This window comes from Lineus longissimus, chromosome 13 (assembly GCF_910592395.1).
Source record: "Lineus longissimus chromosome 13, tnLinLong1.2, whole genome shotgun sequence".
NCBI lineage: Eukaryota > Metazoa > Nemertea > Pilidiophora > Heteronemertea > Lineidae > Lineus > Lineus longissimus.
The window spans coordinates 2,292,824-2,308,216 of NC_088320.1; the positions used below are offsets into that span (position 1 = coordinate 2,292,824).

General features: G+C 40.8%; 1 protein-coding gene across 2 annotated transcripts in view; it reads left to right on the forward strand.

Moving 5' to 3' along the window:
• LOC135498123 (E3 ubiquitin-protein ligase TRIM71-like) overlaps positions 1-15,393 on the forward strand; it is a 57,283-nt gene that overhangs the window by 24,244 nt on the left and 17,646 nt on the right. The window contains exon 2 of one of the 2 annotated variants that reach the window (XM_064788295.1): positions 8,848-8,960. The exons of the other annotated variant lie outside the window; for it this stretch is intronic. The gene's annotated coding sequence lies outside the window, so the exon portion shown is untranslated. The remainder of the gene's footprint in view (positions 1-8,847; positions 8,961-15,393) is intronic. 2 annotated transcript variants of the gene reach the window in all.

Consider the following 15,393-nt stretch of genomic DNA (forward strand, 5'->3'; position numbering starts at 1 on the left):
GTTTGGATTGAACTCATAATCTGTCTAGCTGACTTAAGCTGTTTAGTAGCTATTTGTTTACATTTAACTGGTATTGGAAGGCAAGTCATCGTATCCAGGAAACCTCCAACAGAAATATGCAGTACTTTGTTAGGAGTACCAATAAAATAAGGCATGTACATAGACACAATGTCAGAAAGATGCACTGCATTGATCGCTGCCAAGGAAGGCCATACTAAATATCAGAGTAAAATGTAAAAAAATGACTGGACAGATAAATCCTTAGATCTCAGCATCTTTGCATTTACCTTTTGCAATGACAGAAAAGTAAAATCAAGGCTCTGGGACCAAATAGAACATCAGTTTCTTAAGATTTACCCACTGCTGTACATCACTGTTCAGCTATGGAACTAGTCTGTACTGAGTGCCCCATGGGAGCCCTGGTCCATAGCGAGCACAGTGATCATTCGGCACCAAATGGCATGACATCGAGAAAATGTTGAGGATGAATGATTGGGTCCCAGTTTCTTCTTTACTGACGAAACTATGGGTTGCACATTCGATTTTTGACTTTACTCCTCCGATGCTGTAGTCTTCCTTATTTATCATGTCAAAACTGTATTTCAACTGATAAAACATCAGTTGTTTGATGGTGGCATTGTTGTTTCCGTATAAATTGGGCCCTAATCAAAGAAGAATCTGGTAAAACTTCTGAAAATTTTGTACAGGAATAATCCAGAAAGATGCTATAGGCATACGGATTCATTAATTCCCGTAGCCGGAGAACAATACATGTACATTATGATTATTCAAAACTAATATGCAGACTCTTCTAGTGGTGACAATAAGAAAAACATGGCGGCCACTATGGGAGTGATATTTGTTTTTACCACACGCCACTGTGGCCACTTATTCTTTATATCGTGCCAAAACATTGTGTTAAACATGATAATTAATCAAAGAAAAAACCTACCAATTTTGTACAAAAATCTAACTTGTTCTGTGGTAAGCGTGTGTTGAAAGAATCGAAAGGTGGAAAACTCCCCTAGAAAACGTTTCTCTCCTTTATAATTACACCCTATACGCATTGTATTCTTTTCCATCGGCCTTGGTCTGTCCCAGTGGTTAAAAAGCTTGTGTGTCTTTTTCAGTAAACCGTTTACTAAAAGTACAACGATATTCAACTGACGACGCACAAACAAAATTACCGAAAAAAAGTGCCATACGTTCGTTGGAATCTTATACGTAGCTTTGATGATAGCAATAAGTATTTTCTTCAAGTCGTTCCTGTTGGTGACCAGCCCAACGTTATAAGTTATTACTAACCGACCATGCAAAATTGCTAGAGTAATTCGAAATGACTTCTGTTGCGTCGCAAAGAGAAACGCTTGCTTCTGACACCGCATTCTCGCATAAAAGGATACAGTGAATTCTTGATGAAAGTCGAGGTTTCTTAACTGGGCTGTCTGCCATGAAAATGACAATACATCACCAAACGCCGCTGATTGAACATAGTGCACCTCCGATTCGTATGAAAACCTAGGTGAAATGGCGCGTTAGAAAACTCGCGAAAATGTAAAGGATATAAGTTCATCCTTTTGCATGAACTACCGGTGCTCTCCATTAAGGAGTTTTTGATAGCATATTAGATGCGGTATCCGTTCGTGCTGTCTAATCAGAAATATTGTGATATGCAGCCCGTGTATTACTGACCCCGCAGCTACTTTTTGGGAGACGGCCAGTGGATTGTGGCTTAGGAAGACGTGAATGCATTTGCTTTCCCTACCAAGAGTCCACTGCTGAAGGAGACAATTGAAAAACAGTTGTTCTTCTCACAGCTCTTTTGACAAAGGCTGTTTCTGAACAAACGCCAGTTGCTCGGTGTTGACACTCGGAGGGGTCTGTTCCTAATACTGTAGAAAATGGCACCTTTAACCCGAAAAATAACAGCTGCATCATAATTTTAAAGGCCATATATCAAGGTTTTTTGCCATTTTCTGCTGTAAGACGATTTCAAAAGTGTACCTAACACTTTATACAATACAGAAAACCAAATGCAATTAGCTCCATCCATTTTGAAGATATAGCCAATTATGTGTTTGACAACTTGATTACCTAATCAGACTAGCAACTGGCTTGTTAGAGCCAGGCGGCGGGTTCAGCAAAAGTTGTGATGTAGATCAGGTTATCTGTACATGTCATGCAATCATAAAAGCAGGAGGGCCTTAATTAATTATGCACACCTGGAAGTATTGTGTTTCATTCACTATGGTGTATTGTGTGGCTCCGAATTGTGTCAAGGATAGCACAAAGAACAATCGAATAACGGATGGGCAAGGAGGATACCGCGGTGACGTCACATCACGTGATCCCGACCCATATTAGTGATCGCTATGGCCAATCAGATTCAGTCTACTGACAGCACCAGCACTGAACACATCTCCACGTCTCACTGTCTGGTGCGCTCCTGTACACAAAAACACCAATAGACATGAAATATTGCAATACCTAGTATGGATTCTTCCTGTGTAGAATAAAATTTACAGAGCAGATTAACTTCCACGAATAAAAAAGACGTTTGGCGTGGCCAAAGTGCGGAAATAATGGGAAATAATGTCTCCGCTAAAATACACTACGAAATACACTAGGCAATGCACTACGCGATACACGGTAGAGATGCAGTTGAGTTTGTTATTGTTTTGACTTAGAAGCCCGCCCATATCATAGTATATTCATGTATTCATGAAGTATGAACTCATTTCTGTCCCATACAACTCTAAGAACAGTCTATTTCTCCTTAAATCATCACCGAAACCGCGATATCCGCAGGAAGATTTCGTTCTAGTGTCCGAAAATGCATGATCTTACAGGGGCGCTAACTCGACAAATAGAGGGGATCTATGCGAGTTTTAGGTATTACAGGTCTCGAACTTGTAAAATCTGTAAACATGCCTCCAAATCCCATTATGATAATGAAGAGATTGCCCCATATCTGGGAGACTGTTTTGAAACCATCGCTAATTTTGGAAGATCGGTGCCGGCTATTTGGTTTAAAAAACCCTATTTTTCCCCATCAAAACAGCACTTTTCATTATTCAAATGATAGCTTATTGTCTGAAGACTTATTTCATAGCAGAAAAGTACTAATAACTCTGATTTGATGCGAAAAATCTAACTTTTTTGATGACTTGATTTTCCCTTGGCCGTGGATCGAGTTTGTTTACAATATGCAGCGCCATCTTGGAAAAGCCGTGACGTCACCGCGGTATCCTCCTTGACGGATGGGACCCATTTTCATGAATTTCCAAAGTCAGTTGAACAAGAGAGGAGGAAACTCGGAAGTGCAAACGTTTGGAGTGTTGGAAGCCTGGGCCTTCGGCCAAACTTTGCAGTGATCACTTTATCGATACGGATTATCACATGAAGCCGGATATCTGCATCCAACCGAATATTAAATGCCACTTGTTAAAAACAGCTGTTCCAACCATGTCAATTGCATTTAATGCCCGAGGCTGCTGAGAACGGTTGTTATACATAACGTGTAGGCCCTATTGGGGCCTGTGATACCGCATAGTGTCTTCTTGTGTTCCAGCCATAGCAAGGTGACAGCGACACAGGTCAGTGTCAGTGACAGCCACTGTCAATGACAGATTATTGTCATCTGACATCTAGGCCTATCTAACGTTGATCGTCACGTCAAGATGATTGTGCATAATACCGTCACTTTTCAATAGTAGTTCAGCGTCATGACATAACTGGCGATACAACACTGACGAGGCGAAACAATATTGTGCAACATTAGTCTGTTCAAAAATCATACATGTTATGCATCTGCAACCGTCTATCAATGTCTTCTTTGCTATATCGGCAGGTCTGCCATGCAAATTGATTAACCACAAATTCTAATCACTTTCGTCCGAATGATCACTCTCATTATGATCTAGTGATATTAATGGCTCGAACATGTACGGCTCAACGTTTAAATATCCTTCTGTATCGACCAAAACATCCTCAAATTCACTGCTCTCACTCTCTGAACTGTATGCGGAAGCCATCTTGCTTTGTTCTGACCGACCTGATCTACGTCATCAAAAAATCCCTAGCGGCCACATGTGGAACTAATCTAAAGTTGTGTGTGGTGGGAAATTCAAATAGTTTAAAATTGAAAATTGAAATAACTAAATAATGACTTTATTATTAGAATTTTTTTAATGTCTGGGATCTTGTTTTTTTAACCCTCAACATATTTCATGAGTATCAAGCATGTTTTCAAACCTTGATATATGGCCTTTAAGAGCCATTTTCTGCAGTCTAATCTTAGTCATCACCCTGTCTTACTCCTCAGCAATACAGGGTACACACTATTTAATGGTTCAATTTTGTAAAACTGGGAAAGTAGGGTTGATAAAATTGTACCAGATTTTCTCCTCAGTCTTGTTTAACATGGCGTTCGTAGTTGCTGTAAAATGAATCGGTGTTCAACTGAAATTGTACGACGAAACAGTGCAGCTCCTTATTCTTTGGTAACATGACCCAAGGTCGAATGTCTTCTTCTCCTCGGCGGTGGACATCAGCTTGTTCACCATTAAGCCTTCGAAATAATCTCATTTGGTCGGCCCTACATTCATGAAATGCATACTACAGACTCGTCTCGTCTCGTTTCTCACACCAGAGGCTGCGACTGAGGAGTCTTCGAAATACGCCAAAGGCCCGAAATACGTCAAAGACCATCCTCAGCCCCAGGGTCATCGTTTCAGGGCCTTGTCCTTAAAATGTTGTGCAGAGCTTACCTGTTGAAGGTTTATTTCTCGAGTAAGTGCTTATCGTTTCCAGGAGTCTCGCGAGAACCACCAATCTGAACATATCGATGTACCAGATTCATTCGATTATCTTATTTGTTATGATGGACCGCGTTGAGGTCACTCGTCGGATGGTGTGTTTTTTTGTTGAAAGGATTGTAACATTAGGTGTATCGTTTTACTGGGTACATGTAAGAATGACGTCCGGATTAGGGATCGAAGTGGGCTACTCTTAATCTTTATCAGGCTCAACTCCCCTGGAGATGGAGCCTTCTCGTTTCGATTGTTGGATCACTCACTTTACGGCTAAGAGGTGCTGACGGTATTTAAACTTCTAGCAACGAATTTTTCCCATCAATCTTCCTATCGTCAGAAGGTTACGCTTTCCAAAGAAGGTTGCGTTCTGCAAGCTCGTGCCGTTAGCGTACTACATGTCTCATTCAGTATACCACAGTTGCAAATCTTCATCTCCTTGGAACTTGTAAGCAGCCAACATCAGAGACATTACTGAATCATATATGAACGTTTTATGCTTATTGATCGCAATCATTGTTATGTTTATGCCACATATTCTATAGATTTTTATCTCTTTTACAAAACATCGTTTTCGGTGGTCGATTTGATATGGCACAGTGTTGAATTCCCTTGATTCATCGATCGAAAATCTCTGTGAATTGTTTTTTTCGTTCTTGTTTTCCCCACAATCACCATTGGCAATAATATGTGTAACTGTTAAATAGTCTAGACCGAGTACACATCAATCTTTCCGTTTTCTGGTCATTAACGATGAAGTATAATCCATTATGTAAATGTATTATATCGGCGACGCGTTCCCTTATTTCTCGCCTTACTACTAAGCATCAGTGTGGCTAACGGGGTACCAATGACACCCCAGGCGTTTTACGTTGTATACACTAGCCTATGTCATTCGTAAGAGTTGCATAAACTGATTACTGTAAACGTCCGCTCATAAACCCAGACGCATCACCTCCAAGTCCTACTAACAATCGCCTGCCATGCGTCTTCTTCGCTCAAGCACTCAAAGCAATTTGAGGATTTGCTTCTAAAAGATCCACTGATTGTAGCTGACAAGCTGATAATGATTTGAAAGCTGCAATCCTTTTTGCGAAGGATGGCAGGAAATAATAGACTAAATGTTCTTTTGAGATCACATGGCGAATTCAAAATGACGGAAGCTACATTTAAAAATATTGGATCAGCGCACGTTAACCCTTAGTGATTGCGTTGCCTAAATCGTGTTTTAGCATTTGTTTGTTTATATTGTTCCCTTAGCTACGTTTGGAAAGTGGATAAAGAACTATCAATTTGTGTTATCATGTTCCTTTAAGAGGGACAACATGCAGGCAGGGCAGAGGCTTGGGGGGCATTTGCGGTTACGGATAACTGATGCGCATATTAGGTATACGAAGATTCAAGCAATGCTAATATCCCTAACAGAACAAGTCCAAGTCGTTTATCATGATAACGGTGATTGCACAGAAAAGAAAAGCTATTTCACGGCTGAGATAAATCAAGCGAGTGTTGCGCCCAATGTGTTACTTCAGGCAATTTATCATCGTATAACATGTATAATGTAGCCTCCAATTCCAAATAGGAAAACATTACATGCGATATTCATGGGCGAATTATACCATGTTGTAGCAGATAACCTGTTTTACCAGTAGTTTAGAAACAACATGTGCCCCCATTCTGATTCTAGCTATTCGTGTCACGATCAAACTCATTGAGCGAATCCTTCCTAATGTCCTCCCAAGACATCCATCATCAACGATGGGGTGGGATTCAGGAACGTTTTGGTCGTGAACTCAGTTAACAAAAGACTTAACCCTAAAGCAGCCAAGGGTTTTAGAAGCTCAAGCGTTTGGCGAAAACCTGTCTTGGCGTACATTTTAGATCCACTCTTAAGATATTTGGCGAGACAATCAATACCTCCAGATCGCTACCAATTCAATAAATCGCAACATAAGTCTGTTTCCCTCACGTTTTTGACAAGTCAATTCGAATTTTTCAGAATGAGACGGACAATCTTCCTACCACTTAAATAAATGAGATGCTTCAAGTAACAGGATTTGAATAATTGAAATAGAATGCTCTTCCTCTTGCAAAAATCCCTAGATTTGAACGTAAGACCAGAGGGTAAGTGGAAATGGTTCTGTTACCATGGTAATCGATCAGATAAATAAGGCGGGAAATGAAACGATTACGAGTTTACTGAGAGTCGATTTCTTGGAATGCTTTTTCAAGTTATTCATTAGATGCAGCCATTTATTGGTTTTCCTAATACACAGGAGAAACAGGAGGCTTGAAACTGATAACAATGTCTAGAACTTTTTTCTATCTCGGCAGAAATCTATTGCAACGCAAAAAAACGGAGCACTGCAAATGACGATAGAGGACTTCTTTACATAAATCGATTGAAACGTCAGAAATGTCAAGAGAACCACACTTGTTGAAGCCGCTGTCGAGGCTCTTGTCATACTCATGAGAAACATTGACAGCTCTTAAGACAGGCACTGACAGTAATCTATCAAACTTTGCTGATTGAACAATCTATCTATAAAGTACAATTAGATATGAAGTTGGAAGGGAGGTATTAATAAGGTTCTGGTATCTGAACACAGCTCAGAAACTGGTTTCCAGACATGAACGTCATCAGCGTAGGCTGTGAACCTCGAACGGATAAGACCATGGCCTGGCCATGAACGCACCTATGATGATATTTTAGAAGACGTATCTGACAGGGCAATAAATCGACAACATATCTATGACTCTCAGCTATGACTAAGAGCATAATGAACATACGAGCTATCGCCAAGAAGCTGGAACACACACGGCCTTGGTTCCATGAGGTATTGACAACTTAGCGCCAACATAAGAAGCTTTAGATGACAATGATTAGTTCTGATGGTGCGCATGGTGGAATGGCGTCAAAGCTGTCGTCACACACATAATCCTTGGTGGAGTTATTGCTTCAGAAGGAGTTGTAGGTTTCATTTTTCAATTCAATATGAAATCACTAAATCTTTTCCAAAGGTTAATTCTTGTAATAATCTTTTTTTAAGAAATTTTCGCGGATCACAAAAAGTCTCTTAAATTAAGCTGTTTACAGTTGTATCTGCGCGGGTATCAGCGCATACGGTTTTGTTGTAGAGACTACTTCATAGCGCGAAAGTTGAAATCTAGATTTACAGACGGTTTTTTCATGAACCTTTCTTCAAAGGCTAAGAGGCATGATAAAGAGAGAAACGCAGAGAGATAGGGTGACCAAACTCGCTTCTATTCAGTACGCGGTATTAGCTCCCATCGCTATTGCTTCCAACCTGCCAACAATGATTTCCCCGGGGATTTTAACGATGTTTTTGCAATCAAACCATATTTGCCTTGAGGGGGACGCGAGGTGACTTCCTGTCTCATGGTTTTAGATCCATCAAGATAATCATTAAAAGGGCGGCGGTTGCAGTGGTTTACCAGTACATTATCGTATATCCGATGTTTTTATTGCTGTTTATCCAGAACGATGTGGCTTACTGTTCAGAATGACTCAACCCAATGGTCGTGTACTTAGTTTCGACTTAGGTCCGCTGCAGTGTTTCTAAGTGTCTATCATCACCAACCCACATCTTCACAAATGCTGATCAAACTACCGAGGACCCAATAACGATATTGCAGAGATAATTTTTTGCTCAAAGTACATTGAAGGTAATATTTTATATAAGATCAAATAAACCGCTACGAGGCGCATTTGCCTCTTCGCCGCCATCCAGCCTGAACCCTGTTGAATCATCTCAGTGTAGTCTGCAGTTGGAATGAATCTGAGACATCTAGCGATACGAATTCATTGATGATGAAGTGCATTTGAACCTGTGGTCTACAGATTCACGTCTCGCCACTAGACACAATTGAATCGGACCATGTTTACTTAGGGGCGTCAGGCCGACAGGCCGGCACCTCTAACCATTATGTGGTAGTGAGCATTGCCGAGTACATTGCGCCAAAAAATCAACGTTCACAATTTTTCAAATCGACATTTAACTTCTTATATTTGCAGGAAATATTGCTTCGAATTTGCTGTGATTAACGTTAGGTGGATTATGAATTCGAATTAAAGTGGTCATTTTATGGGATTTCATGGCTACCTTGGCTAGGCCGCAGTTTTTACAGGTAGGTTGATCATTTTTAAAATTAAAGATTTGTACGAAGCTTTTACAGAAAAAAGATTCAATACTGAGGACAGCAGTACGCGTTGCCGGTTTTCGATCACCTGAGGTGCATGACGAGTGAGTGGCATATCATGCCTCCGAATGAATAGTTTTTCTACTTCATATCGGCGGAGTCTCTGTTGAATTCATTGGTGAAAAACGAGCTCTAAACTGTCCATTGTTATGAAGTTTCCCACTTTGCACCTATTTCTTTGCGATTTATCGGTAATTCTGATAAATGCGACCGCAACACGACACATATTTTTCCCCTGTGTAATTTGTCACCGGAGCTATCGCAATTCGCTGTCACTGTTTGGCTTTATTGCATCATTTATTAGAAGCAATATCGCATAACGGCTCATTTGGGAGCACGGTGATTTGTTTTAAACCTAGCAATGATCGTTGTTACGAAGTAACAGTTCTTTCGATTGACTGAATGCAACTGGAGGAAGGCGTGGTAACTTTGAAGTTCGGGTGTCATAGTGCAATGAAACCACTGACACAGGCGTCAATGAGCTTATTTGTATCGCCTCGGCCAACTCATATACCTGTCTGCGTTCCGGTAGCATATTTGTAAAGTTGATTTAGGGTTCTCACGGGATACGATGACAATTAAGTAATACTCTCTCGTGCCCAGAAGTTCGTGTTCGATTCTCCTGCTCAAGTATCGTGGGGAGTCGATTACCGATATTCGTCCGGTAAAGCATCACCTGGTCACTGACACCTAGACCATCGATTGCAATACTTTTGACGTTGATTGAGTCGGAAAGGGTCCCTTGGGGATAGGATAATCACAGTAGGCTAACACTCATTGGTGTGCAGAGGCTCCGATCTATTTGATTCCTGTTCGCAAATATGGTCTTATCTTTTCTGGCCAAGCACCCAGCCCTGCAGAATCCGAAGTGGCAGCACGATAGTCTCGAACTCCTTACCCTTTTGCCTAGACGAAGTAGATCTGATCTGTACACCTTAACCAAACACCCAACCCTGCAGAATGCGAATTGGCATACTTGTCGTGTTTACTATGGTCTCGGAGGGTCCTCCTCCGGGATAAGATTATCACAATCACTCAGAGACGCCTATTTGATTCCCGTACTCATATATCGTGTGCCTGGTCGATTTCCTATAGTCTCCCGGTTGAGAATCACCTGCGTCGCATACACATAGACCAACAGGTTCAATATCAAGAACGTCACCAGTGGCTAACACATTGTTCTTACCATGCGAATCAACAACTTTTCACTCATCCGTGGAATTAGCACGTTAGGGGCAAAGAGAACGTGAAATGATCCATGATATACTTTAGTGTAGACCATTAGAGAATTAGGCTTGTAGTCTATCCCTCCGCAACCCTAAGCCATTTCTGCGCACGCTGCGTTCAACCATTTAACACACACACACTACGTGATAATTTGATTATCTTATACGGAAAATCTGATTAATTTCCCGATGTAACAATATGTGCATGCTCTGTTTGATTCTCTTAATACATATTGTAAATACGTGGAAAGGTAGTGCAGTCATCGTTATTGCGCTAAATCAATAAAGGTGAATTGGAACAAATCGTTTACATCTACGTCTAATAAGTAGTATACCAATATTCCACATCTTCGAGCCTCATTGTTTTCTATGGTGGAGCAATGGAGCAATTTTTACCTCACTGAGGGTGAGAGTCATTCTATGATATCATCTTAGCAAAACCAAGCGATTCGTGATGTCTTTACAGTCTCTTCAGCAGGATCAATACCTCTCGCTGCCACTCAAGGAAAACGCTGCCTGGCTACTTAATGCCCACGGTACTAACTAAGTCAGTAGCATCGGGGATAATTCACTTGACTCCGAAGAGAAATCTCATGACGACTACTACTTTCTGCGCTGGTGCGAGCGGTCTCAGAGCGTAGGTCGTCATTTACTACATCAGCGTGGATATTGGTAATGTGCTTGAGTTGTGGAGATAAATCCCACAAGGACACTACTTGTCGTCCCTGCGTAGCTTGTCATTTAGAAAGAGTGCTTGTCAGTCAGAACAGTTTACTCGTGGACATGTTCGAGAAATTTCTAAGGTCGCTGAATTGGTCAACGGTCCGAGAGCAAAGAAAGTCCTTGACGTTGATTTTTATCAGGGAGAGTGCTAACATGTAATTATGAGCCAGAACATGCCGTTGTGCAAAGACAAGTTGCCAAAACGTTTATCTTAGAGTTACAACCCTGAAGCTGGTTATTCGAAGTTTAAATTTTATGATAACTATCAAATAAACTGAAAGTATCACGTATCCTCGATCAAACCTCTACTGATATTTGACACAGCAATAGTTTTGACCTTGACTCTCTGAATGATAAAGGCTATTCTTGATATTAGCTCGATTCTTGACATCAACGTTCGTTTTGACAAACGGTTACCTGGTATATCAACATAACCTCCAGGAGCCTTTTCATGGCCTAAATCATATATTGGCCGGCAGACTAAAGGTCATGGGCATCAGGGAATAAGAGGATAAGTAGGATAAATGGATTGTCGTGGTAACTTTGATCTAGTAGGAACTTGCAAATGTGAGAGAGATACTTTCCTATACATGAAAGACACACTTGTCCGTTGGGAGGTCAGAGCTTTTAGTCTGTCGCCAACCTTAATGTCATCGACACCATATCTGAGCTAGATATGATGCATTGCCTCTCTGTTCTACTCTCCGAAGGCTCATCCTAAACCAATTTAACACTTCAGTTTTAGACCCAGATAATAAATATTGGTGTAAATATACTTCAAGGGCCACGAAGAGTGTTATGGGTTCGGGTTTCTTCTTGACTTTGGTAGGCAGTATACGAAAAGGCCGGAATCCTTCATCGAATAGACGATTTTGCCTCAAGGAACCTGGTCTCTAACTCTGTCTTACGTTGCCATCATTATAGACACAAACTAGACGCAAACCGTGCTCCTGAAAGGTTAATAGGCAAGCGTGCCTGCGGAAACATTAAACTTGTAAGTAGAAGAAGTGCTTTAGAGACTGTTTGAAGTCATTTTGAGAGCAGTAAAGGTTACCAGGACAATCAGCGGAGCCCATTAGCTAGTGACCGTATTTCCGTCGGCGTCTACTAATGGCGTGTTGCAGCTGTCTTCAGGTTAATGTACTAAAAGCATGGTTCACTCGCACATTCTGCTTAAATGTTTCCCTCAGGTAATTTATATCATAGCATGGTCGTTGTGTAGTTATAATCAACGGAGATGCAATGAAACTTAATACGCATAGTATTTGTACGCATGCCTAAACAACTCAATTTTCATCACGCATTTTCAAATTCGGAAGCTCTAAAATTCGATTTCGATTTTCGACGAACGGCTTAACTCTTTCAGGTGACAATTCGTGAAATCTGATGGGTGCGAATTTGCCCACAAGCTAAACACAGCAAAAAAGATACTGGCTGAGCATGCTGCAATTAACTAATCAAGAAAATTTACGTTTGATGCTCAAACAAACAAAAAATATTTTGTTTAATTACGACTCCGCAATATTGACTTAACAAGACTACCTCAAGCAGAGAATCAGTGGAAGAATGAGCAGCCTAATATGGTAAATGTAACGGTTATTCGAGAAATAGTACCATTTCCCGATTTGACCGCGGTAGAGAGGTAAACCGATCGGAATTGATTGATACATTCAATAACAGTCAATCATTTCATCGGATTGTTTCGTGTTCGAAATGCGATGACGCGGCTAAGAGGGAATTTGGATTTTTGCATGTCGCGTTGTATTCTCGGGATGACGCGGGATGAAAATTTCGATCAGATGGTTCCTGATATTCAGTGTTCAGGTAACCATTTATTGGGTTATTGATTACCAAATAGACAGATCGGGAAACCCAATATATCAATCAGAAGGATGCTCGAAGTTTAAAAAAAATTAGTACGACATCAATGTGCAATAATCGATTCACTTATCACGTATCAGTTAAGTGCAATTCGATTACATTACAAACACACCAAAGCTATTTCTATATTATTCAGAAGTGAAAAGCTACGGTTTTTAATTTTTGTCTTAATTTTTTACGAGTGCTCTTGGCATTCAACAAAAAATATACTGACAATGTTGATGCCTGAAGATACTAGTAACTAGTCTGACTATACTGGACCTCAAGACATCACGACGCAGTATGCCGTGATCTCAGCGCCTCCCTGAAAGAACTCCACCTTGTCACGAGACTTCATCGAGCCAGAAGCCAAAGAAAGGTGACGGGATGATGGTTATTACATTAATATCATAGATTATGCATTACAGTGTGACAGATATGAAAATCAGTGTATGAGAATGTTCACTCAACTAGAAGATTGGAGACGAAGGTTAATAGAACTGAAGCTATAATTGGAGTATCGGTTTCTACTTTTGATCAATTCACAAGAAGCTGGTTCGTTGCGTGATCGTGCACGCTATGAAATCGACCAAAACTCCACGATAGACCTTACATTCCCCTTGAAAGATCTTTTAAGATATTGGGAGGTTTGAGAATGATCGACATTGAAGATTGCGATCGACTGCCTTGGTTGAAATTGAGAGGATTGATCTGGTTCACGGATAGTATCAAATATCGTATCGTAAGGAGTGCGGGTAAAAACAGGTTTTGACGAAACGTCAATATCGCATCTAATAACATAACATATACACGAATGGCCGCCATAGGGTTTTCAAGACTGGTTGATACAGTCCAGAAAAACCACCTGTTTCTAGTATCTCATTAGCCTACGCTATCAACAGTTTTCGCATGGTGGCACAAAAAACACGATGGCCGACATCCTCTCTCAGATTGCTGCCTTTGCACCCTGCTCACTGATCGGTATCCCCGTCGAACCGATTACGCACTGTGTCATGTATAACAACTATGTAAATGAGGACAGCTTCCCCCGGGGTAAGATCGTTGTCAGGGGAAATCGATACGAAATTCTGTTTATTTGGCATCTCCATCGTCGCGGGAATAGAGTTTGGTGATTTTAATTCTAGAGACATAGGACCTTTCTCTTTGAAAGGAGACCACAGACATTCCAGAATTGTTTTCAATCAGTGACATTCTTATCTTGTAACAGAACCAGTCCGACTAATTTGGTCATTTGCATGCATTCGTTGTCTTGAGAACATCTATGGAGGAGCGAATACCCATGCCGTGATGGTAATGGCAGCAATAACAGGAATATATGGGTCATTGGCCAAGCATTAATGGCCAATTGGACAGGTCACGTATCCAGTCTCAAGACTCTTTCACCAGGTACTAGATCACCATGTACCAAAGATGATACATACATACTACGTTAAGAGTGATTGTGGTCAGATCAGCCAATATTTAAACCGGGAACTAAAAGTAGAATTTGTGATATTTGGCCGAATAATATGCACATTTACAGGGGAATGTTAGTGACAAATATATTCATTGTGAAAGCACGAATGGTTTTGATGTACTGTGAGATAAGAGAGACACCTATTGGCGAGTTCCCCGTAACTTAACCTGTCCTGCCTGGCTACTGCTTGTCGATTTCCTTAAATGTGTAAAACTCCCAAATTCCAGCCTCTGAATGAGGTCTGCTGCAAGGATCTCCTTAGCAAAATGGTCAAAACTGCAATACAACCTTTCTGTGTTTTCAAATGATATGACGGAACTTTACATACGCCATTGGTTATAATATAAAAGAGTCTTTGACAAAAACTAGGATCACGATGTGTGACGCATACACAATTATAAATGTTTCTATAGACATTCCATCACTGACGCGCGATACAGCGTACCAGTGCTTGATGTAAGTTGCTAACCATTGCCTTCTGTGAGGTAAGGCAATTTCATTAAAAAGCTGCCTTACATCTCAAGAGTAGAAACCAGAAGACGATCCCTGTATCAACCAGGAGGCAGAATTGCAATTTCAATAGATTACAGCTAAAAGGAAGCCAATAATGGGAGCTTTGGGAACTAATCAGATTTGAATGAATTTTACACAGGAATGGATGACTGCTTATTTCGTAATTGAAGGCATTTAGACAATCAATGTAACAGTCGCTTGTGTGTGACAATAGTGCAAGGGCAATCAGCGAAGAACTAACAAAGGGAACAAAAGATTCTATTATGCGCTTTGATCTCCGAGCTAATTACGGTCATGGCGTCTACACAACCATTCAGAAGAATCCGTCGGGATACAATAGGGCTGGACACTTCTTCCAGGAAGACATTGGCAATACACACTGTCATGCTGCTTTGTGATGTATCGTGTTTGCTGCTACCATGCAAATGACACATGCAAGCTGAGTGGAGATGCGTATTTTTCAATTAAGCGCCGTTGCTCAAGACTGTGTTAGTTTGGATAAACAAAACGCCCACATTGCTGGGAATCAAACGCGCCGTAAAAATACAAATTCTTTGATGTA